The sequence below is a fragment of the Bufo gargarizans genome, chromosome 4 (genome assembly GCF_014858855.1).
Source record: "Bufo gargarizans isolate SCDJY-AF-19 chromosome 4, ASM1485885v1, whole genome shotgun sequence".
Lineage (NCBI taxonomy): Eukaryota > Metazoa > Chordata > Amphibia > Anura > Bufonidae > Bufo > Bufo gargarizans.
Genome location: NC_058083.1, coordinates 377,148,451 through 377,173,385, shown reverse-complemented (window position 1 = coordinate 377,173,385; position 24,935 = coordinate 377,148,451). Strand labels below are relative to the sequence as shown.

The following is a 24,935-nucleotide window of genomic DNA, read 5'->3' as shown; positions in this document are numbered from 1 at the left end:
TCAAAATATAATATATTAAGAATGAATTAAATGGTGAGGGGCATCTGTAATAGGTTTAAAATATGATGTATAAAAATATAGCATAAAATATATAATACATAAAATATACTAGGATATTGCAATCTAATTTCATGGTGTGGCTAGAGAGTGACGCAGAGACAGTGATGCAGAGATGGTTTCCTTAATAAGCAGCATTCTATGGCCAATGGGGGTCATCACCTAAAAATGGTTCGGGCAGGAGTGGACCAGATGGATTTGAGGTTGAACAGATGAGGGCCAGATGAAGTAGGGGTGGAGACCTCCAGTCCAGGGAGGTCATAGTGCTGGTACACAGCCTGACTAGTACCCCCTGTGGGCCGAAGGCATCCAACCCATCACAGGAACCCAAATATTTCCAATTCGGCATTCAGCCCGGAGGGAGCCAAGCTGCCGAATTCGAAGATCCTTCTCGACTCTGCTCTAGACATTCGGGCGATGTGGTTCCCTCCCCTCCAATGGCGTTCTATCTGTTCGAATGCTGCAAATGTTAAAAATTTGGGATCTTGGTTATGTATCAATTTAAAATGTTTGGATAGCGTGTGTTTTTCATAACACCTTTTGATGTTATTTATATGCTCCGCTATCCTAATTTTTAAAGGTCTTTTGGTCCTGCCAATATATTGTTTGGCACATGAGCATTCAATGAGGGTATAGCTCTGTTTAGGTCATATTATAGTGATTATTTGTATATATCTATGTACTGTTATAATTAAAGTCATCGCTTTGCTTACTTCGTGGACCAGTTATAAGAGTGCCCATCTTTTCCATATTACTATTGTTGTAAAAAAAAACAGTCCAGCAAAACCTGCCTTCCAAAAACCGTATGGCATACCTTTCCTTCTGCTCCCTGCCGTGTGCCCGTACAGCAGTATACGACCACATATGGGGTGTTTCTGTAAACTACAGAATCAGGGCCATAAATATTCAGTTTGGTTTGGCTGTTAACCCTTGCTTTGTAACCAGAAAAAAATTATTGAAATGGAAAATCTGTCAAAAAAGTGAAATTTTTTAATTGTATCTCTATTTTCCATTAATTCTTGTGGAACTACTAAAGGGTTAACAACGTTTGTAAAATCAGTTTTGAATACCTTGAGGGGTGTAGTTTCTTAGATGGGGTAACTTTTATGAAGTTCTACTCTAGGGGTGCATCAGGGGGCTTCTAATGGGACATGAGTGTCAAAAAAACCTGTCTAGCAAAACCTGCCTTCCAAAATACGTATGGCATTCCTTTCCTTCTGCGCCCTGCCATGTGCCCGTACAGAGGTTTACGACCACACATAGGGTGTTTCTGTAAACTACAGAATCAGGGCCATAAATATTGAGTTTGGTTTGGCTGCTAACCCTTGCTTTGTAACTTTGTCGTGTCGCAGTCGTAGCATGCCACATGTTGCAGTGCAACACCATAGATCAATCATTATAAAAAATTGTCGTGCAACACATGTAGCAGTGTAGTTGTGCCCTAAGTGTCGTGCGACTTATTGTCATCATGTAGCCCTAGCCTAAAGCTAACCTACAGCAGTGAAGAAAAATGGCTGGGTTTTTATGGAAACCTGGAGTAAAACTGTGTGTATGTAGAGACTAATGGCCTGCCTTCTATTGACTATGTATGGCAGTTGGGATATGAAAGACTTGCAGGCTTGTATTGGCTAATGCAGGTAATTTTTTGGGAATATCTCAGGAACTGTATGTCCTAGAGAGCTTAAGAAATAGATTCCTCCTGTGATTCCTCCAACTAAACCTCCTGATCCAGTTGTTTTCCAAGGTGAACTGGAGTATGAGATAGAGAAAACTGATGCCTTCCAGAGAGATCAGGGCCCTCTGCAGCACCAGGATGCAATGCCCTGTTTCTCCCCTGTTTCTCCCCGCAGCGGTCGTGTGCTGGGAAAGATTAGAAGTGCGTTGATTGCTCAGCTGCTCTATTACTGTGTACTAATGGTTCTGAGTTTTGTACCTATGAGGTTCTGATCCAGAAACTCGGCACTCTAACTCCCTTGCTGGCCAAACACAAGTGCCAGTAATAGTCTTTGACTTACTAGCTGTGTTCCTGATGTTCCCTCCTGTGCTTCTTTGGATTGCTAATCTTTCTGACACCAGCTAGTCTTCTAACCACTCTTTGTCTCTCATTTGGTACTGTGTAGCCCGACTGGTTTTGACTCATTTACATACTACTCTTTATTGTGTCTGTCTGTCTTTGTTTGTTAGCCCATCTCCTCACTTATATAACGTAGGGACCGTCGATCAGTTGCAGTCTAGTTATCTAGGGCTTGTACTGCAAAAAGGTATGGAAAGCGCGCTTGTTACTAGCCTTAGGGCACACTGTCCTTGTCTGTCCCTACCTACAGTCATTACAGGTGAACTATGAGCTACTTCCCAGCTCCCCCACTATGAGGACAGGGCCTCTCCTGTCCTCTCTCTGCTCTGCACTCACTAAACCCTGTCGCTTCCCAGAGAATTTGAAGGCACTTATCAGAAGGAAATTTGGTTTCTAGGCACCTATTATGTGTCCTGCCATTGACTGCCAGTCACCATCACAGTTGCTTGCAGTGGTGTTGTGAATGAGAAACCTGGATTATGGGGACGTGGCTAGGCTGTCGGGGAGAATGCTTGAACAGAGAGCTCCCGCACTCAGTGACTCTACAAAGTATTTCCCTGATCTCCCACGGAGACATATAACTGCTCCCTGACTATCTGCAGACCCCACAGACATGGGGAAAACCAAAAGACAGCTACCCCAACTCACTAGCAAGAAAATTGTAACAATACTTTGACCGGGAAAACAGCAAAGATGGTGTCGGTCCCCCTAGCCAGCCTCCGTCGACTGCTTCTGGCCAAGACATTTCTCCTGCACAAACTCCTGAACCGCTCTCTCCAACAGAGAATCCTCACCCTCCTTTACCACAGAGCCCTCCAACGCCATCCTTACCTCCAACTCTGGAAGACGTCAGGCCCCATTCAGTTGGATCCTCATGTTGCAAAGATAGCGCCCGCATGACGCAACTATCCTCATCTCCTACCACTAGCCTGGTCAAACAACGACAATGCTTTTCTTTTATGTTATAACTTTCTTTTCTCCTACAGTTTGGTTTTAGTTTCATTGATGCATACTCTCTAAGGTTCCACCATAACTGCTGCTGTATACCTTAAATACATTGATGGGGGTTAGGATAATGTCCTTAAACACCAAGGGACTTTGCCCGCAGAGATGGGCCTATGTATGGAAGGAAGCCTTAACTGCACATGTGCTATGTATTCAGAAGTCCAATGCCAGCCAAGTAAAATACTGCCTTTTTCCCAATATTAACCTTTTCCATTATTACCAAAATAATAGATGCTAATGGACGATATGTCATTCTAATATGCCCTATGAACAATATCATTTACACCCTAGTTAACCTATATGCTCCTAATCATCACCCACTCTCTTTCCTTCATAAGGTAATTAGAATAGTTAATAAACAGAAACAAGGTAAACTAATCATTTGCATGATTTTAATACAGTAGTAGACCCTTCCCTGGACTCCACAAACCCTACTTGCCGACCTACTGTCATATTATCCTCTCTTATACACTCTGAGGGTCTTGTGGATGTTTAGAGGGCACATCATGGTCAGGAGAGAGACTACACATTATTCTCTCCTTTCCATGTTTCTTAATCCCGCATTGACATGTTTCTAGTGGACCACACTGCCCTTTTCCACACCTCCACCTCAGAAATGGGCTAATCCAATGGTCAGACCACACCTCGATTACCATCACCATAGAGGAGCAATTCCAGTCTACCTTAGCCCCTATATAGAGAAACAACACCTATATCTTTCAGCACCCAAAGTATGCCCCAGGAATCCTATACGCTTTAACTTATTATTTTAAATGTAATGCCGGCTCAGTCCAAAATCCCTATATTGTATGGCAAGCCCACAAAGCCTTCAGAGGACATTTAATAAAAATGGGACATATTGAGAAGAAATCCAGAAAAAAAGGAGATATCTTCTTTGAAGGAGAAAATAGCACATCTTGAGGCAGTCAATAAAAAGCAACCTACCCCTCCACGTTCTCGAGACCTAGCTACTGAACAAGAGAAATATAGGGGACTCCTCCTTCAAAATCATGAGAAAACCTTACTGCACTTAAAAGCTAGATTTTATGCCCAAGGTAATAAAGCGGGTAAACTTCTAGCCCATCAACTCAAATCACAACAAGCCCCTACTAGAATCCCATACATTCTACGCTCCAATACTAAACTCATAGATCTCAGGGAAATTGCAGTGCAATCCCGACTTTATTCTAATAAACTTTATAACCTTAAAGACCACACAAAGCTGCCAGACAACCACTCCTCCTTAGTTAAAGACTTCCTACTTAAAGCATTCCTACCCTCTCTATCAGTTACTCAACTACAAACACTGAATATCCCTATAACAGAAGAAGAGATCAAGCGCCTGCTAACCTCTTTTCAGATGGGCAAATTCCATCCTGTATTACTTCCCCACCTTTCATCTATCTTCCAAAAAGCGGCAGATGGGTCCCCGTTCCCCTCTGCTAACAGCTTTGATTGTGACCCTCCCTAAGCCTGGCAAACCAAATAATATTCCAGATATTCAGTCTGCTCTAACCACAAGACCGACCTACTTAATTACAATACACAAGATAACACTCTGGTCCATTGTGTGGGTAAAGACACAATGTCTACTTGTAAGTAGGGATGAGCGAACTCGAACTGTATAGTTCGGGTTCGTACCGAATTTTGGGGTGTCCGTGACACGGACCCGAACCCGGACATTTTCGTAAAAGTCCGGGTTCGGGTTCGGTGTTCGTCGCTTTCTTCGCGCTTTTGTGACGCTTTCTTGGCGCTTTTTGAAAGGCTGCAAAGCAGCCAATCAACAAGCGTCATACTACTTGCCCCAAGAGGCCATCACAGCCATGCCTACTATTGGCATGGCTGTGATTGGCCAGAGCACCATGTGACCCAGCCTCTATTTAAGCTGGAGTCACATAGCGCCGCCCGTCACTCTGCTCTGATTAGCGTAGGGAGAGGTTGCGGCTGCGACAGTAGGGCGAGATTAGGCAGATTAACTCCTCCAAAGGACTTGATTAACTGATCGATCTGCAGCTGTGGATCATTGAGCTGCTGATCCTCAATTGCTCACTGTTTTTAGGCTGCCCAGACCGTTTGTCAGTCACATTTTTCTGGGGTGATCGGCGGCCATTTTGTGTCTTGTGGTGCGCCAGCACAAGCTGCGACCAAGTGCATTTAACCCTCAATGGTGTGGTTGTTTTTTGGCTAAAGCCTACATCAGGGTGAAGCTGTCACACCAAGTGCATTTAACCAGCAATAGTCTGTTTATTTTTTGGCCATATACTACATCAGGGGCAAGCTGCGCCTGTCACCAAGTGCATTTAACCCTCAATGGTGCGTTTGTTTTTTGGCTAAAGCCTACATCAGGGTGAAGCTGTCACACCAAGTGCATTTAACCAGCAATAGTCTGTTTATTTTTTGGCCATATACTACATCAGGGGCAAGCTGCGCCCGTCACCAAGTGCATTTAACCCTCAGTAGTGTGGTTGGTCAAGCTATCACACCAAGTGCATTTAACCAGCAATAGTCTGTTCATTTTTTGGCCATATACTAAATCAGGGGCAAGCTGCGCCCGTCACCAAGTGCATTTAACCAGCAATAGTCTGTTCATTTTTTGGCCATATACTACATCAGGGGCAAGCTGCGCCCGTCACCAAGTGCATTTAACCCTCAGTAGTGTGGTTGGTCAAGCTGTGACACCAAGTGCATTTAACCAGCAATAGTCTGTTCATTTTTTGGCCATATACTACATCAGGGGCAAGCTGCGCCCATCACCAAGTGCATTTAACCAGCAATAGTGTGGTTATTTTTTGGCCATATCCCAGTCTAATTCTGTCACTAAATCCATACCGGTCACCCAGCGCCTAAATACTAGGCCTCAAATTTATATCCCGCTAAATCTCTCGTTACCGCTGTCCTGTTGTGGCTGGGAAAGTTATTTAGTGTCCGTCAAAGCACATTTTTTGTTCTGGGTTGAAATACAATTCCCAATTTAGCAATTTAAAAATTTAGTGGTTTCTGCTGTATCAGAGCTATTTGAAATCTATCCCTAAAAGGGTATATAATATTCAAGGTGCACATAGGGTCATTCAGAATAACTTCACACACCCGCTACTGTGCATTTCCAAGTCTAATTCTGTCACTAAACCCATACCTGTCACCCAGCGCCTAAATACTAGGCCTCAAATTCATATCCAGCTAAATCTGTCGTTAGTGCTGTAGCTGGGCGAGTTATTTAGTGTCCGTTCAAGCACATTTCTTGTTCTGGGTTGAAATACAATTCCCAATTTAGCAATTTCATAATTTAGTGGTTTCTGCTATATCAGAGCTATTTGAAATCTATCCCTAAAAGGGTAGATCATATTGAAGGTGCACATAGGGACATTCAGAATAACTTCACACACCCGCTACTGTGCATTTCCAAGTCTAATTCTGTCACTAAACCCATACCTGTCACCCAGCGCCTAAATACTAGGCCTCAAATTTATATCCAGCTAAATCTGTCCTTAGTGCTGTAGCTGGGCGAGTTATTTAGTGTCCGTTCAAGCACATTTCTTGTTCTGGGTTGAAATACAATTCCCAATTTAGCAATTTCATAATTTAGTGGTTTCTGCTATATCAGAGCTATTTGAAATCTATCCCTAAAAGGGTATATAATATTCAAGGTGCACATTGGGTCATTCAGAATAACTTCACACACACCCGCTACTGTGTATTTCCAAGTCTAATTCTGTCACTAAACCCATACCTGTCACCCAGCGCCTAAATACTAGGCCTCAAATTTATATCCAGCTAAATCTGTCCTTAGTGCTGTAGCTGGGCGAGTTATTTAGTGTCCGTTCAAGCACATTTCTTGTTCTGGGTTGAAATACAATTCCCAATTTAGCAATTTCATAATTTAGTGGTTTCTGCTATATCAGAGCTATTTGAAATCTATCCCTAAAAGGGTAGATCATATTGAAGGTGCACATAGGGACATTCAGAATAACTTCACACACCCGCTACTGTGCATTTCCAAGTCTAATTCTGTCACTAAACCCATACCTGTCACCCAGCGCCTAAATACTAGGCCTCAAATTTATATCCAGCTAAATCTGTCCTTAGTGCTGTAGCTGGGCGAGTTATTTAGTGTCCGTTCAAGCACATTTCTTGTTCTGGGTTGAAATACAATTCCCAATTTAGCAATTTCATAATTTAGTGGTTTCTGCTATATCAGAGCTATTTGAAATCTATCCCTAAAAGGGTATATAATATTCAAGGTGCACATTGGGTCATTCAGAATAACTTCACACACACCCGCTACTGTGTATTTCCAAGTCTAATTCTGTCACTAAACCCATACCTGTCACCCAGCGCCTAAATACTAGGCCTCAAATTTATATCCTGCTAAATCTCCTGTTAACGCTGTCCTGTTGTGGCTGGGAAAGTTATTTAGTGTCCGTCAAAGCACATTTTTTGTTCTGGGTTGAAATACAATTCCCAATTTAGCAATTTCATAATTTAGTGGTTTCTGCTATATCAGAGCTATTTGAAATCTATCCCTAAAAGGGTATATAATATTCAAGGTGCACATTGGGTCATTCAGAATAACTTCACACACACCCGCTACTGTGTATTTCTAAGTCTAATTCTGTCACTAAACCCATACCTGTCACCCAGCGCCTCAATACTAGGCCTCAAATTTATATCCTGCTAAATCTCTCGTTAACGCTGTCCTGTTGTGGCTGGGAAAGTTATTTAGTGTCCGTCAAAGCACATTTTTTGTTCTGGGTTGAAATACAATTCCCAATTTAGCAATTTCATAATTTAGTGGTTTCTGCTATATCAGAGCTATTTGAAATCTATCCCTAAAAGGGTATATAATATTCAAGGTGCACATTGGGTCATTCAGAATAACTTCACACACACCCGCTACTGTGTATTTCTAAGTCTAATTCTGTCACTAAACCCATACCTGTCACCCAGCGCCTAAATACTAGGCCTCAAATTTATATCCTGCTAAATCTCTCGTTAACGCTGTCCTGTTGTGGCTGGGAAAGTTATTTAGTGTCCGTCAAAGCACATTTTTTGTTCTGGGTTGAAATACAATTCCCAATTTAGCAATTTCATAATTTAGTGGTTTCTGCTATATCAGAGCTATTTGAAATCTATCCCTAAAAGGGTATATAATATTCAAGGTGCACATTGGGTCATTCAGAATAACTTCACACACACCCGCTACTGTGTATTTCTAAGTCTAATTCTGTCACTAAACCCATACCGGTCACCCAGCGCCTAAATACTAGGCCTCAAATTTATATCCTGCTAAATCTCTCGTTAACGCTGTCCTGTTGTGGCTGGGAAAGTTATTTAGTGTCCGTCAAAGCACATTTTTTGTTCTGGGTTGAAATACAATTCCCAATTTAGCAATTTCATAATTTAGTGGTTTCTGCTATATCAGAGCTATTTGAAATCTATCCCTAAAAGGGTATATAATATTCAAGGTGCACATTGGGTCATTCAGAATAACTTCACACACACACGCTTCTGTGCATTTCCAAGTCTAATTCTGTCACTAAATCCATACCGGTCACCCAGCGCCTAAATACTAGGCCTCAAATTTATATCCTGCTAAATCTCTCGTTAACGCTGTCCTGTTGTGGCTGGGAAAGTTATTTAGTGTCCGTCAAAGCACATTTTTTGTTCTGGGTTGAAATACAATTCCCAATTTAGCAATTTCATAATTTAGTGGTTTCTGCTATATCAGAGCTATTTGAAATCTATCCCTAAAAGGGTATATAATATTCAAGGTGCACATTGGGTCATTCAGAATAACTTCACACACACACGCTTCTGTGCATTTCCAAGTCTAATTCTGTCACTAAATCCATACCGGTCACCCAGCGCCTAAATACTAGGCCTCAAATTTATATCCCGCTGAATTTGAATACAATACATTGGGCCAAATAATATATTTGTTGTTGTGGTGAACCATAACAATGAGAAAAACATCTAGTAAGGGACGCGGACGTGGACATGGTCGTGGTGGTGTTAGTGGACCCTCTGGTGCTGGGAGAGGACGTGGCCGTTCTGCCACATCCACACGTCCTAGTGTACCAACTACCTCAGGTCCCAGTAGCCGCCAGAATTTACAGCGATATATGGTGGGGCCCAATGCCGTTCTAAGGATGGTAAGGCCTGAGCAGGTACAGGCATTAGTCAATTGGGTGGCCGACAGTGGATCCAGCACGTTCACATTATCTCCCACCCAGTCTTCTGCAGAAAGCACACAGATGGCGCCTGAAAACCAACCCCATCAGTCTGTCACATCACCCCCATGCATACCAGGGAAACTGTCTCAGCCTCAAGTTATGCAGCAGTCTCTTATGCTGTTTGAAGACTCCGCTGGCAGGGTTTCCCAAGGGCATCCACCTAGCCCTTCCCCAGCGGTGAAAGACATAGAATGCACTGACGCACAACCACTTATGTTTCCTGATGATGAGGACATGGGAATACCACCTCAGCATGTCTCTGATGATGACGAAACACAGGTGCCAACTGCTGCGTCTTTCTGCAGTGTGCAGACTGAACAGGAGGTCAGGGATCAAGACTGGGTGGAAGACGATGCAGGGGACGATGAGGTCCTAGACCCCACATGGAATGAAGGTCGTGCCACTGACTTTCACAGTTCGGAGGAAGAGGCAGTGGTGAGACCGAGCCAACAGCGTAGCAAAAGAGGGAGCAGTGGGCAAAAGCAGAACACCCGCCGCCAAGAGACTCCGCCTGCTACTGACCGCCGCCATCTGGGACTGAGCACCCCAAAGGCAGCTTCAAGGAGTTCCCTGGCATGGCACTTCTTCAAACAATGTGCTGACGACAAGACCCGAGTGGTTTGCACGCTGTGCCATCAGAGCCTGAAGCGAGGCATTAACGTTCTGAACCTGAGCACAACCTGCATGACCAGGCACCTGCATGCAAAGCATGAACTGCAGTGGAGTAAACACCTTAAAACCAAGGAAGTCACTCAGGCTCCCCCTGCTACCTCTTCTGCTGCTGCCGCCTCGGCCTATTCTGCTGCTGCCGCCTCGGCCTCTTCCTCCGCCTCTGGAGGAACGTTGGCACCTGCCGCCCAGCAAACAGGGGATGTACCACCAACACCACCACCACCACCTCCGTCACCAAGCGTCTCAACCATGTCACACGCCAGCGTTCAGCTCTCCATCTCACAAACATTTGATAGAAAGCGTAAATTCCCACCTAGCCACCCTCGATCCCTGGCCCTGAATGCCAGCATTTCTAAACTACTGGCCTATGAAATGCTGTCATTTAGGCTGGTGGACACAGACAGCTTCAAACAGCTCATGTCGCTTGCTGTCCCACAGTATGTTGTTCCCAGCCGGCACTACTTCTCCAAGAGAGCCGTGCCTTCCCTGCACAACCAAGTATCCGATAAAATCAAGTGTGCACTGCGCAACGCCATCTGTAGCAAGGTCCACCTAACCACAGATACGTGGACCAGTAAGCACGGCCAGGGACGCTATATCTCCCTAACTGCACACTGGGTAAATGTAGTGGCAGCTGGGCCCCAGGCGGAGAGCTGTTTGGCGCACGTCCTTCCGCCGCCAAGGATCGCAGGGCAACATTCTTTGCCTCCTGTTGCCACCTCCTCCTTCTCGGCTTCCTCCTCCTCTTCTTCCACCTGCTCATCCAGTCAGCCACACACCTTCACCACCAACTTCAGCACAGCCCGGGGTAAACGTCAGCAGGCCATTCTGAAACTCATATGTTTGGGGGACAGGCCCCACACCGCACAGGAGTTGTGGCGGGGTATTGAACAACAGACCGACGAGTGGTTGCTGCCGGTGAGCCTCAAGCCCGGCCTGGTGGTGTGTGATAATGGGCGAAATCTCGTTGCAGCTCTGGGACTAGCCAATTTGACGCACATCCCTTGCTTGGCGCATGTGCTGAATTTGGTGGTGCAGAAGTTCATTCACAACTACCCCGACATGTCAGAGCTGCTGCATAAAGTGCGGGCCGTCTGTTCGCGCTTCCGGCGTTCACATCCTGCTGCTGCTCGCCTGTCTGCGCTACAGCGTAACTTCGGCCTTCCCGCTCACCGCCTCATATGCGACGTGCCCACCAGGTGGAACTCCACCTTGCACATGCTGGACAGACTGTGCGAGCAGCAGCAGGCCATAGTGGAGTTTCAGCTGCAGCACGCACGGGTCAGTCGCACTACAGAACAGCACCACTTCACCACCAATGACTGGGCCTCCATGCGAGACCTGTGTGCCCTGTTGCGCTGTTTCGAGTACTCCACCAACATGGCCAGTGGCGATGACACCGTTATCAGCGTTACAATACCACTTCTATGTCTCCTTGAGAAAACACTTAGGGCGATGATGGAAGAGGAGGTGGCCCAGGAGGAGGAGGAGGAGGAGGAAGAGGGGTCATTTTTAGCACTTTCAGGCCAGTCTCTTCGAAGTGACTCAGAGGGAGGTTTTTGGCAACAGCAGAGGCCAGGTACAAATGTGGCCAGCCAGGGCCCACTACTGGAGGACGAGGAGGACGAGGATGAGGAGGAGGTGGAGGAGGATGAGGATGAAGCATGGTCACAGCGGGGTGGCACCCAACGCAGCTCGGGTCCATCACTGGTGCGTGGCTGGGGGGAAAGGCAGGACGATGACGATACGCCTCCCACAGAGGACAGCTTGTCCTTACCCCTGGGCAGCCTGGCACACATGAGCGACTACATGCTGCAGTGCCTGCGCAACGACAGCAGAGTTGCCCACATTTTAACCTGTGCGGACTACTGGGTTGCCACCCTGCTGGATCCACGCTACAAAGACAATGTGCCCACCTTACTTCCTGCACTGGAGCGTGATAGGAAGATGCGCGAGTACAAGCGCACGTTGGTAGACGCGCTACTGAGAGCATTCCCAAATGTCACAGGGGAACAAGTGGAAGCCCAAGGCCAAGGCAGAGGAGGAGCAAGAGGTCGCCAAGGCAGCTGTGTCACGGCCAGCTCCTCTGAGGGCAGGGTTAGCATGGCAGAGATGTGGAAAACTTTTGTCAACACGCCACAGCTAACTGCACCACCACCTGATACGCAACGTGTTAGCAGGAGGCAACATTTCACTAACATGGTGGAACAGTACGTGTGCACACCAATCCACGTACTGACTGATGGTTCGGCCCCATTCAACTTCTGGGTCTCTAAATTGTCCACGTGGCCAGAGCTAGCCTTTTATGCCTTGGAGGTGCTGGCCTGCCCGGCAGCCAGCGTTTTGTCTGAACGTGTATTCAGCACGGCAGGGGGCGTCATTACAGACAAACGCAGCCGCCTGTCTACAGCCAATGTGGACAAGCTGACGTTCATAAAAATGAACCAGGCATGGATCCCACAGGACCTGTCCGTCCCTTGTCCAGATTAGACATTAACTACCTCCCCATAACCATATATTATTGGACTCCAGGGCACTTCCTCATTCAATCCTATTTTTATTTTCATTTTACCATTATATTGCGAGGCTACCCAAAGTTGAATGAACCTCTCCTCTGCCTGTGTGCTAGGCCTAAATATATGCCAATGGACTGTTGCAGTGGTGGCTGACATGAAGCCTGATTCTCTGCTATGACATGCAGACTAATTCTCTGCTGACATGAAGCCAGATTGTCTGTTACGGGACCTCTCTCCTCTGCCTGGGTGCTGGGCCTAAATTTATGACAATGGACTGTTGCAGTGGTGGCTGACGTGAAGCCTGATTCTCTGCTATGACATGCAGACTGATTCTCTGCTGACATGAAGCCAGATTGTCTGTTACGGGACCTCTCTGCTCTGCCTGTGTGCTAGGCCTAAATATATGCCAATGGACTGTTGCAGTGGTGGGTGACGTGAAGCCTCATTCTCTGCTATGACATGCAGACTGATTCTCTGCTGACATGAAGCCAGATCGTCTGTTACGGGACCTCTCTGCTCTGCCTGTGTGCTAGGCCTAAATATATGCCAATGGACTGTTGCAGTGGTGGGTGACGTGAAGCCTCATTCTCTGCTATGACATGCAGACTGATTCTCTGCTGTCATGAAGCCAGATTGTCTGTTACGGGACCTCTCTGCTCTGCCTGTGTGCTAGGCCTAAATATATGCCAATGGACTGTTGCAGTGGTGGGTGACGTGAAGCCTCATTCTCTGCTATGACATGCAGACTGATTCTCTGCTGACATGAAGCCAGATTGTCTGTTACGGGACCTCTCTCCTCTGCCTGTGTGCTAGGCCTAAATATATGCCAATGGACTGTTGCAGTGGTGGCTGACGTGAAGCCTCATTCTCTGCTATGACATGCAGACTGATTCTCTGCTGACATGAAGCCAGATCGTCTGTTACGGGACCTCTCTGCTCTGCCTGTGTGCTAGGCCTAAATATATGCCAATGGACTGTTGCAGTGGTGGGTGACGTGAAGCCTCATTCTCTGCTATGACATGCAGACTGATTCTCTGCTGACATGAAGCCAGATTGTCTGTTACGGGACCTCTCTCCTCTGCCTGTGTGCTAGGCCTAAATATATGCCAATGGACTGTTGCAGTGGTGGCTGACGTGAAGCCTCATTCTCTGCTATGACATGCAGACTAATTCTCTGCTGACATGAAGCCAGATTGTCTGTTACGGGACCTCTCTCCTCTGCCTGGGTGCTGGGCCTAAATTTATGACAATGGACTGTTGCAGTGGTGGCTGACGTGAAGCCTGATTCTCTGCTATGACATGCAGACTGATTCTCTGCTGACATGAAGCCAGATCCTCTGTTACGGGACCTCTCTCCTCTGCCTGTGTGTGTGCTGGGCCTAAATATATGCCAATGGACTGTTGCAGTGGTGGCTGACGTGAAGCCTCATTCTCTGCTATGACATGCAGACTGATTCTCTGCTGACATGAAGCCAGATTCTCTGTTACGGGACCTCTCTCCTCTGCCTGTGTGTGTGCTGGGCCTAAATATATGCCAATGGACTGTTGCAGTGGTGGCTGACGTGAAGCCTCATTCTCTGCTATGACATGCAGACTAATTCTCTGCTGACATGAAGACAGATTCTCTGTTACGGGACCTCCCTCCTCTGCCTGGGTGCTGGGCCTAAATATATGCCAATGGACTGTTGCAGTGGTGGCTGACGTGAAGCCTCATTCTCTGCTATGACATGCAGACTAATTCTCTGCTGACATGAAGACAGATTCTCTGTTACGGGACCTCCCTCCTCTGCCTGGGTGATGGGCCTAAATATATGCCAATGGACTGTTGCAGTGGTGGCTGACGTGAAGCCTCATTCTCTGCTATGACATGCAGACTGATTCTCTGCTGACATGAAGACAGATTCTCTGTTACGGGACCTCTCTCCTCTGCCTGTGTGTGTGCTGGGCCTAAATATATGCCAATGGACTGTTGCAGTGGTGGCTGACGTGAAGCCTCATTCTCTGCTATGACATGCAGACTGATTCTCTGCTGACATGAAGCCAGATTCTCTGTTACGGGACCTCTCTCCTCTGCCTGTGTGTGTGCTGGGCCTAAATATATGCCAATGGACTGTTGCAGTGGTGGCTGACGTGAAGCCTCATTCTCTGCTATGACATGCAGACTGATTCTCTGCTGACATGAAGCCAGATTCTCTGTTACGGGACCTCTCTCCTCTGCCTGTGTGTGTGCTGGGCCTAAATATATGCCAATGGACTGTTGCAGTGGTGGCTGACGTGAAGCCTCATTCTCTGCTATGACATGCAGACTAATTCTCTGCTGACATGAAGACAGATTCTCTGTTACGGGACCTCTCTCCTCTGCCTGTGTGTGTGCTGGGCCTAAATATATGCCAATGGACTGTTGCAGTGGTGGCTGACGTGAAGCCTCATTCTCTGCTATGACATGCAGACTGATTCTCTGCTGACATGAAGCCAGATTCTCTGTTACGGGACCTCTCTCCTCTGCCTGTGTGTGTGCTGGGCCTAAATATATGCCAATGGACTGTTGCAGTGGTGGCTGACGTGAAGCCTCATTCTCTGCTATGACATGCAGACTGATTCTCTGCTGACATGAAGCCAGATTCTCTGTTACGGGACCTCTCTCCTCTGCCTGTGTGTGTGCTGGGCCTAAATATATGCCAATGGACTGTTGCAGTGGTGGCTGACGTGAAGCCTCATTCTCTGCTATGACATGCAGACTAATTCTCTGCTGACATGAAGACAGATTCTCTGTTACGGGACCTCCCTCCTCTGCCTGGGTGCTGGGCCTAAATATATGCCAATGGACTGTTGCAGTGGTGGCTGACGTGAAGCCTCATTCTCTGCTATGACATGCAGACTAATTCTCTGCTGACATGAAGACAGATTCTCTGTTACGGGACCTCTCTCCTCTGCCTGGGTGCCGGGGCCTAAATATCTGAGAATGGACTGTTCCAGTGGTGGGTGACGGGAAGCCAGATTCTCTGCTATGGAACCTCTCTCCAATTGATTTTGGTTAATTTTTATTTATTTAATTTTTATTTTAATTCATTTCCCTATCCACATTTGTTTGCAGGGGATTTACCTACATGTTGCTGCCTTTTGCAGCCCTCTAGCTCTTTCCTGGGCTGTTTTACAGCCTTTTTAGTGCCGAAAAGTTCGGGTCCCCATTGACTTCAATGGGGTTCGGGTTCGGGACGAAGTTCGGATCGGGTTCGGATCCCGAACCCGAACATTTCCGGGATGTTCGGCCGAACTTCTCGAACCCGAACATCCAGGTGTTCGCTCAACTCTACTTGTAAGCTATGTGACTAAGCCCCCATTTTGTGAGTGCGTTATCTTTTACTGTATATCGATTGGTTACCGTAGTTTGTGTTCCTGTATAAAAGGCCGAGCTGTAGCCATCAATAAAGTTAGTTCTTCTTCACCCTCAATCTAGAGTCTTGTCTCTTATTGGGGGTAACAACTATACAGCTATCAGACTAGCTCTGGTAAGAGCTTCTTCACTTCGATCACTACTGGATGCTGAGGAATCCTCAATGATTGGGAAAAGGACACTCTCCAGTGGTGGAAACCCCTCTATGCTCCGGGGTAACCACTACAATGGGCTTTAAAGGTCACATTATAAATGCTATAACTATCTTATATTCTTCTCCTTTGGTCAGGGTGTTTGTGAATGAGGATCTGATAGCTTTACAATCTCCAATGGTTCCAGACAGGGATGCCCGCTCTTACTACTACATTTCATTTTAGCTCTAGAACCGTTGGCCCAACATATTAGGAACACCCCTGGCTTGTGGGGAGTCACAGTTGGGACTGAGAAATATATCATCACGCTCTATGCAGATTATATCATTCTCACACTCACTAACCCCACTCAATCCTTGAAAATAGTGCTAGACATTACTTCTCATTTTAAATCCCTTTCCTATTATAGAGAGAACAATGAATATAGTGATGTATAATAAATAGTGGTGCTCCCAAAATCAATTAGAAAACAACAATTCCCCTAAGGGAGCAAAAAGCGAGCTAAAATATAACTTTTACTAGTAATTATTAAAACCTAGCGCCACGTTCAATAGATAGTAGATATGGCTTTAGAAATAAGGAACAGTCTTACATTTCCGACGTAACCCAGATAGTAACAGGCCAAGCGTGGAGATGCACCACGTCTAGGCTGATAACTTGGTGTAGTCGTTGGTAGTTTCAAAATGTAGACAACACAGGAAACAAGTATCCCTAGTTATCCCTGAATGGGATATCCCATATCCTGTCCGGATACCTAGCCCTAAAATAGGGAGGTATCCCTATTGTGACCTATAGGATAGTTCCCGACGTGTCATGTTTCAAGTCGTCTATCATCAGGGGAAGTATTCCAAATAGGTAAAGAAAACAGTCCTACAAAAAGGATATAGTCAACATAAGAATTGGTCACAAAAGATGAGAACTACAGGAGGACAAAACAGGGACATACCTTAGATCAGTGGATCCATAGGAAAGAAAGCGGGATATCAATGGTCCCTTACAAGTAGTAAACCTCAAATATTGCTGGGGGGACACCAATGGAACAGCTGAATTAGTTCCATCAGATGCACGAATTCATGAAAGACGCCATGTTTATAGGCGCATTGCGCGCGTTGAGACTCTACAGCTCCGCCTCCCGGAGTCACGTGGTCCGGACACCTGACATAGACAACGCTCTCCACAAACAAGCGTGTCCGGTGGGTGGAACGCAGCGCACCAGCCGGTGAAGCGCAGCGCCCAGGGCATACCTCAGCCGGCTGAGGTATGCCCAGAAATATCTCTCTAAAAGTCAAATGTTCCCATTTTTTTATACAATGTTGTCATTATAGAGAAATATTTCTCTCACCCAGCATGGGTATATGTACAAATACACCCGAAAACACATTGCCCAACTTCTCCTGAGTACGGCGATACCACATGTGTGACACTTTTTTGCAGCCTAGGTGCGCAAAGGGGTCCAAATTCCTTTTAGGAGGGCATTTTTAGACATTTGGATTCCAGACTTCTTCTCACGCTTTAGGGCCCCTAAAATGCCAGGACCCCACACGTGACCCCATTTTGGAAAGAAGACACCCCAAGGTATTCTGTGAGGGGCATGGCGAGTTCATAGAAGTTTTTTTTTTGGCACAAGTTAGTGGAAATTGTTTTTTTTATTATTTTTTTTCTCACAGTCTCCCTTTCCGCTAAATTGTGACAAAAAGTTCAAATTTTCATGGACTCAATATGCCCCTCAGAGAATAGCTTGGGGTGCCTTCTTTCCGAAATGGGGTCACATGTGGGGTATTTATACTGCCCTGGCATTTTAGGGGCCCTAAAGCGTGTGAAGAAGTTGCATTCCGTGAGGGGTATGGTGAGTTCATGTGAGATTTTAATTTTTGTCACAAGTCAGTGGAATATGAGACTTTGTAAGAAAAAACAAAAAAACTTGTGCCAAAAAAATGTCTGAATGCAGCCTTACAGGGGGGTGATCAATGACAGGGCGGTGATCATGGAGTCTATATGGGGTGATCACCACCCCAGAATGGACTGTTCCAGTGGTGGGTGACGGGAAGCCAGATTCTCTGCTATGGAACCTCTCTCCAATTGATTTTGGTTAATTTTTATTTATTTAATTTTTATTTTAATTCATTTCCCTATCCACATTTGTTTGCAGGGGATTTACCTACATGTTGCTGCCTTTTGCAGCCCTCTAGCTCTTTCCTGGGCTGTTTTACAGCCTTTTTAGTGCCGAAAAGTTCGGGTCCCCATTGACTTCAATGGGGTTCGGGTTCGGGACGAAGTTCGGATCGGGTTCGGATCCCGAACCCGAACATTTCCGGGATGTTCGGCCGAACTTCTCGAACCCGAACATCCAGGTGTTCGCTCAACTCTACTTGTAAGCTATGTGACTAAGCCCCCATTTTGTGAGTGCGTTATCTTTTACTGTATATCGATTGGTTACCGTAGTTTGTGTTCCTGTATAAAAGGCCGAGCTGTAGCCATCAATAAAGTTAGTTCTTCTTCACCCTCAATCTAGAGTCTTGTCTCTTATTGGGGGTAACAACTATACAGCTATCAGACTAGCTCTGGTAAGAGCTTCTTCACTTCGATCACTACTGGATGCTGAGGAATCCTCAATGATTGGGAAAAGGACACTCTCCAGTGGTGGAAACCCCTCTATGCTCCGGGGTAACCACTACAATGGGCTTTAAAGGTCACATTATAAATGCTATAACTATCTTATATTCTTCTCCTTTGGTCAGGGTGTTTGTGAATGAGGATCTGATAGCTTTACAATCTCCAATGGTTCCAGACAGGGATGCCCGCTCTTACTACTACATTTCATTTTAGCTCTAGAACCGTTGGCCCAACATATTAGGAACACCCCTGGCTTGTGGGGAGTCACAGTTGGGACTGAGAAATATATCATCACGCTCTATGCAGATTATATCATTCTCACACTCACTAACCCCACTCAATCCTTGAAAATAGTGCTAGACATTACTTCTCATTTTAAATCCCTTTCCTATTATAGAGAGAACAATGAATATAGTGATGTATAATAAATAGTGGTGCTCCCAAAATCAATTAGAAAACAACAATTCCCCTAAGGGAGCAAAAAGCGAGCTAAAATATAACTTTTACTAGTAATTATTAAAACCTAGCGCCACGTTCAATAGATAGTAGATATGGCTTTAGAAATAAGGAACAGTCTTACATTTCCGACGTAACCCAGATAGTAACAGGCCAAGCGTGGAGATGCACCACGTCTAGGCTGATAACTTGGTGTAGTCGTTGGTAGTTTCAAAATGTAGACAACACAGGAAACAAGTATCCCTAGTTATCCCTGAATGGGATATCCCATATCCTGTCCGGATACCTAGCCCTAAAATAGGGAGGTATCCCTATTGTGACCTATAGGATAGTTCCCGACGTGTCATGTTTCAAGTCGTCTATCATCAGGGGAAGTATTCCAAATAGGTAAAGAAAACAGTCCTACAAAAAGGATATAGTCAACATAAGAATTGGTCACAAAAGATGAGAACTACAGGAGGACAAAACAGGGACATACCTTAGATCAGTGGATCCATAGGAAAGAAAGCGGGATATCAATGGTCCCTTACAAGTAGTAAACCTCAAATATTGCTGGGGGGACACCAATGGAACAGCTGAATTAGTTCCATCAGATGCTCGAATTCATGAAAGACGCCATGTTTATAGGCGCATTGCGCGCGTTGAGACTCTACAGCTCCGCCTCCCGGAGTCACGTGGTCCGGACACCTGACATAGACAACGCTCTCCACAAACAAGCGTGTCCGGTGGGTGGAACGCAGCGCACCAGCCGGTGAAGCGCAGCGCCCAGGGCATACCTCAGCCGGCTGAGGTATGCCCAGAAATATCTCTCTAAAAGTCAAATGTTCCCATTTTTTTATACAATGTTGTCATTATAGAGAAATATTTCTCTCACCCAGCATGGGTATATGTACAAATACACCCGAAAACACATTGCCCAACTTCTCCTGAGTACGGCGATACCACATGTGTGACACTTTTTTGCAGCCTAGGTGCGCAAAGGGGTCCAAATTCCTTTTAGGAGGGCATTTTTAGACATTTGGATTCCAGACTTCTTCTCACGCTTTAGGGCCCCTAAAATGCCAGGACCCCACACGTGACCCCATTTTGGAAAGAAGACACCCCAAGGTATTCTGTGAGGGGCATGGCGAGTTCATAGAAGTTTTTTTTTTGGCACAAGTTAGTGGAAATTGTTTTTTTTATTATTTTTTTTCTCACAGTCTCCCTTTCCGCTAAATTGTGACAAAAAGTTCAAATTTTCATGGACTCAATATGCCCCTCAGAGAATAGCTTGGGGTGCCTTCTTTCCGAAATGGGGTCACATGTGGGGTATTTATACTGCCCTGGCATTTTAGGGGCCCTAAAGCGTGTGAAGAAGTTGCATTCCGTGAGGGGTATGGTGAGTTCATGTGAGATTTTAATTTTTGTCACAAGTCAGTGGAATATGAGACTTTGTAAGAAAAAACAAAAAAACTTGTGCCAAAAAAATGTCTGAATGCAGCCTTACAGGGGGGTGATCAATGACAGGGCGGTGATCATGGAGTCTATATGGGGTGATCACCACCCTGTCATTGATCACCCCCCTGTAAGGCTCCATTCAGACATCCGTATGTGTTTTGCGGATCTGTGGTGTCCGTGTTTTGCGGATCCGATCCATGGATCTGTGGATCCGCAAAACACATACAGCCTTCTGAATGGAGCTAGCCTTACAGGGGGGTGATCAATGACAGGGGGGTGATCAGGGAGTCTATATGGGGTGATCACCCCCCTGTAAGGGTCCATTCAGACGTCCATATGTGTTTTGCGGATCTGATCCATGGATCCGTGGATCCGCAAAACACATACGGACCTCTGAATGGAGACAGCCTTACAGGGGGGTGATCAATGACAGGGGGGTGATCAGGGAGTCTATATAGGCAATATGTCATTGATAACCTCCCTGTAAGGCTCCATTCAGACGTCCGTATGTGTTTTGCGGATCCGATCCATGGATCCGCAAAACATGGACACCGCGGATCCGCAAAACACATACGGACATCTGAATGGAGCCTTACAGGGGGGTGATCAATGACAGGGGGGTGATCAGGGAGTCTATATGGGGTGATCAGAGGGTTAATAAGAGGTTAATAAGTTATGGAGGGGTGTAGTGTAGTGGTGTTTGGTGCTACTTTACAGAGCTGCCTGTGTCCTCTGGTGGTCGATCCAAGCAAAAGGGACCACCAGAGGACCAGGTAGCAGGTATATTAGACGCTGTTATCAAAACAGCGTCTAATATACCTTTTAGGGGTTAAAAAAATCGCATCTACAGCCTGCCAGCGAACGATCGCCGCTGGCAGGCTGTAGATCCACTCGCTTACTCGCGCCGACACGTCAAGGAGGAATGAATCGACCGCCTCCGGAACGCAATCCTGCGTTAGGCGGTCCGGAGGCGGTTAATCAACATTTGGTGAAAGCTGGTGTATCACAGGCCTCAATCAATATTTGGTGGAAGCCAGTATATAAATCTCCTCAATCAGTATTTTTTGGAAGCAAATATATAGAGCCCATTAATGAGTATTTGCTGGAAACTGGTATATCAAACCCGTTAATCAATATTTGGTGGAAGCTGGTGTATCACAAGCCTCAATCAATATTTGGTGTAAACTGGTATATCAATCCACTTTATCAGTATTTTGTGGAACCAAGTATATAGAACCCTTAATGAGTATTTGCTAGAATCTGGTATATCAAACCCCTTAATCAATATTTTGTGAAAGCTGTTATATCGCAGGCCTCAATCTATAATTTGTGGAAGCCGGTATATCAATCCCCTCTATTAGTATTTTGTGAAAACAGGTATAAAGAACCCCTTAATATGTATATCCTGGAAGCTGGTATATCAAACCCCTTGATCAATATTGGTTGGAAGCTGTTGTATTGCAGGCCTCAATCAATATTTGGTGGAAGCCGGTATAGCAATACCTTCTATAAGTATTTTGTGGAAACAGGTATATAGAATCCCTTAATGAGTAATTGCTGGAAGCAGGTATATCAAACCCCTTAATCAATCTTTGGTGGAAGCTGTTATATAGCAAGCCTCAATCAATATTTGGTCGAAGCCGGAATATCAATCCCTTCTATCAATATTTTGTGGAAAAAGGTATATAGAACCCCTTAATGAGTATTTACTAGAAGATGGTATATCAAACCCCTTAATCAATATTTGGTCGAAGCTGGTGTATTGCAGGCCTCAATCAATATTTGGTGGAAGCCGGTATATCAATCCCCTCTGTATGTATTTTGTAGAAAAAGACATATAGAACCCCTTAATGAGTATTACTAGAAGCTGGTATATAAAACCCCTTAATCAATATTTGATGGAAACTGGTGTATTGCAGGCGTCAATCAATATTTGGTGGAAGCCGTTATGTCAATCCCTTCTATCAGTATTTTGTGGAAACAGGTATATCGAACACCTTAGGGTCCATTCACATGTCCGTATGTGTTTTGCGGATCCGCAAAACACAGACACTGGCAATGTGCATTCCGTATTTTGCGGACAGCACATCGCCGGAACTCTCATAGAAAATGCCTTTTCTTGTCTGCAATTGCGAATAAGAATAGGACATACTCTATTTTTTTCGGAACCGAAGTGCGGATCCCGAAGTGCGGAACCGCAAAGAAGAAAGAAAATTAACGAGTCCGCAACTGTTCCGCCAAATTGCGGAACGGAAGCGGACCCATTTTGCGGACGTGTGAATGGACTCTTAATGAGTATTTGCTGGAAGGTGGTATATCAAATCCCGTAATCAATATTTGGTGGAAGCCGGTATAGCAATACCCTGTATAAGCATTTTGTGGAAGCAGGTATATAGAATCCCTTAATGAGTATTTGCTGGAAGCGGGTATATCAAATCTTTGTTATATAGTAGGCCTCAATCAATATTTGGTCGAAGCCGGAATATCAATCCCCTCTATCAGAATTTTGTGAAAACAGGTATATAGTACCCCTTAATGAGTATTTACTGGATGCTGGTATATCAAACCGCTTAATCAATATTTGGTGGAAGCTGGTGTATCAATTCACAGTATAAGATGATTATGGCGGTACACGTTCTATAGAAGTATTAAGTCTCAGCCTGATAGAACGTTAAATATGAAAATAATAAACTCTTTATTAAACTCAATCAAAGGGGTATAGATAAAATCAGGCATACAGGGAATCAGAAGTGCGGAGAGGGATAAAGTAATAGACCATCCGACACTCTGAAAGCCTGACTAGTAACCTGTGTGTCAGGCTAACACTCAGTGTTGGAACACACTGATAAACGTGTAGCCTGTACCAACAGGATGATGCTAACACTACACTAAATGCAGGGACTAACAGTACTGATCTAATCCACTTAGTAATTTCTATTGCTCTATGTATTTGAGCAATACGGTGGATAGTCAGTGCAGTTTGAGCAGCTGTACTGGGTCCTGGTACACCCTAATAGCGCTACCCTGATAAGTGAGTGGTATGTGCCGCTTCAATACGCTCAAAGTCAGGCAGCCGGTGTGAATGGATTATCACTTGTTAAGGCTGCCCTATTTATTGAGCGATGAGTCACACAACAAATCGCTCTACGCATTTCAACATGACTCGTATGTATCATGTGTCATCAGGAGCGAACATAATTCGTCACAGTGTCAGATAAAGTGAAGCTTCCGCACTGTAGCGTGCATACATCGGTGCTGTGATGGCCTTATGCGGCCAAACACACGCCGGATATAAATAATCTAACACCGCATCGGCAAGTCAATAGATACACAACTCCCACTGATGTACATCTAATGAAGGATCTGATGGAAAATCTTTTCTTAGTCACATGACTAGTGAAGAATGTCCCTTTCATGATATTACCACAGATAATGCATGCTCCATATGGAAAGGTCCCAGTTAGTGTATTTTTAAGCCATGTATCAGGTCTTGGGTGTAGGTAAGTGCTATGAACCAGACGATTGCATATGTTGGAACTACGCCGATATGTGATGGGGGGACGATCTGACACTAACTCACCAATATCAGGATCTGATTGTAAGATAGGCCAATGTCTCTGAAGGATCTCACGTACCTGTTTCTCCGCTTTATCGCATGTGGATCCTCGGAGTATTCTGACCATGCAGCCTTTGTTTGGGGACCAGTAGTTGATCACGGCTAACACTCATGGAGTGATGGTATGCTCTTTTGAGTGATTTCTGAGTATAGCCCCTACGCATAAACCATGTCCTCAGATCATTTGTGGCCACCTTGAATCCCTCATTTCTGAGCAATTTCTCCTAGCCCTCAGGTATTGGCCCTTGGGAATGCCACTCCTGAGAGCTAGGGGATGGCCACTATCTCACCTCAGCAGGCTGTTAGTGGCAGTCTGCTTGCGGAACAGATTAGTAGTGATCTTCTTATCTGTCCCCACAACAACAGTCAGATCCAGGAACGTGATTTCACACTCATTGATGTCAGATGTGAAGAACAAACCTAGCTGATTACTGTTGAGCTCAGCTATGGATTGGGTGAAACAATCCTTGGTCCCCTTCCACAGTATAAACACGTTGTCGATATATCTAATCCAGATTAATATCGACGAAGTGTACTTCTCCATAGCTTCACTGAAGACGACCTCTCTTTCCCATGGCACATGGACTGCCCATCGCAACTCCCCTGAGCTGGTGGAAAATTTGACGGTCAAAGAGGAACACATTGTGACTCAGGACAAAGTCCAATGATTCCATCACGAAAGCATTGTGTCATTTAAGATGTTCTCCCCTCTG

General features: G+C 45.4%; 1 protein-coding gene across 1 annotated transcript in view; it reads right to left on the bottom strand.

Annotated features, from left to right (window-relative positions):
* The window catches only part of LOC122936338 (protein unc-93 homolog A-like), a 411,461-nt gene that overhangs the window by 93,577 nt on the left and 292,949 nt on the right, over window positions 1-24,935 (bottom strand). The gene's annotated exons all lie outside the window — the stretch shown is intronic.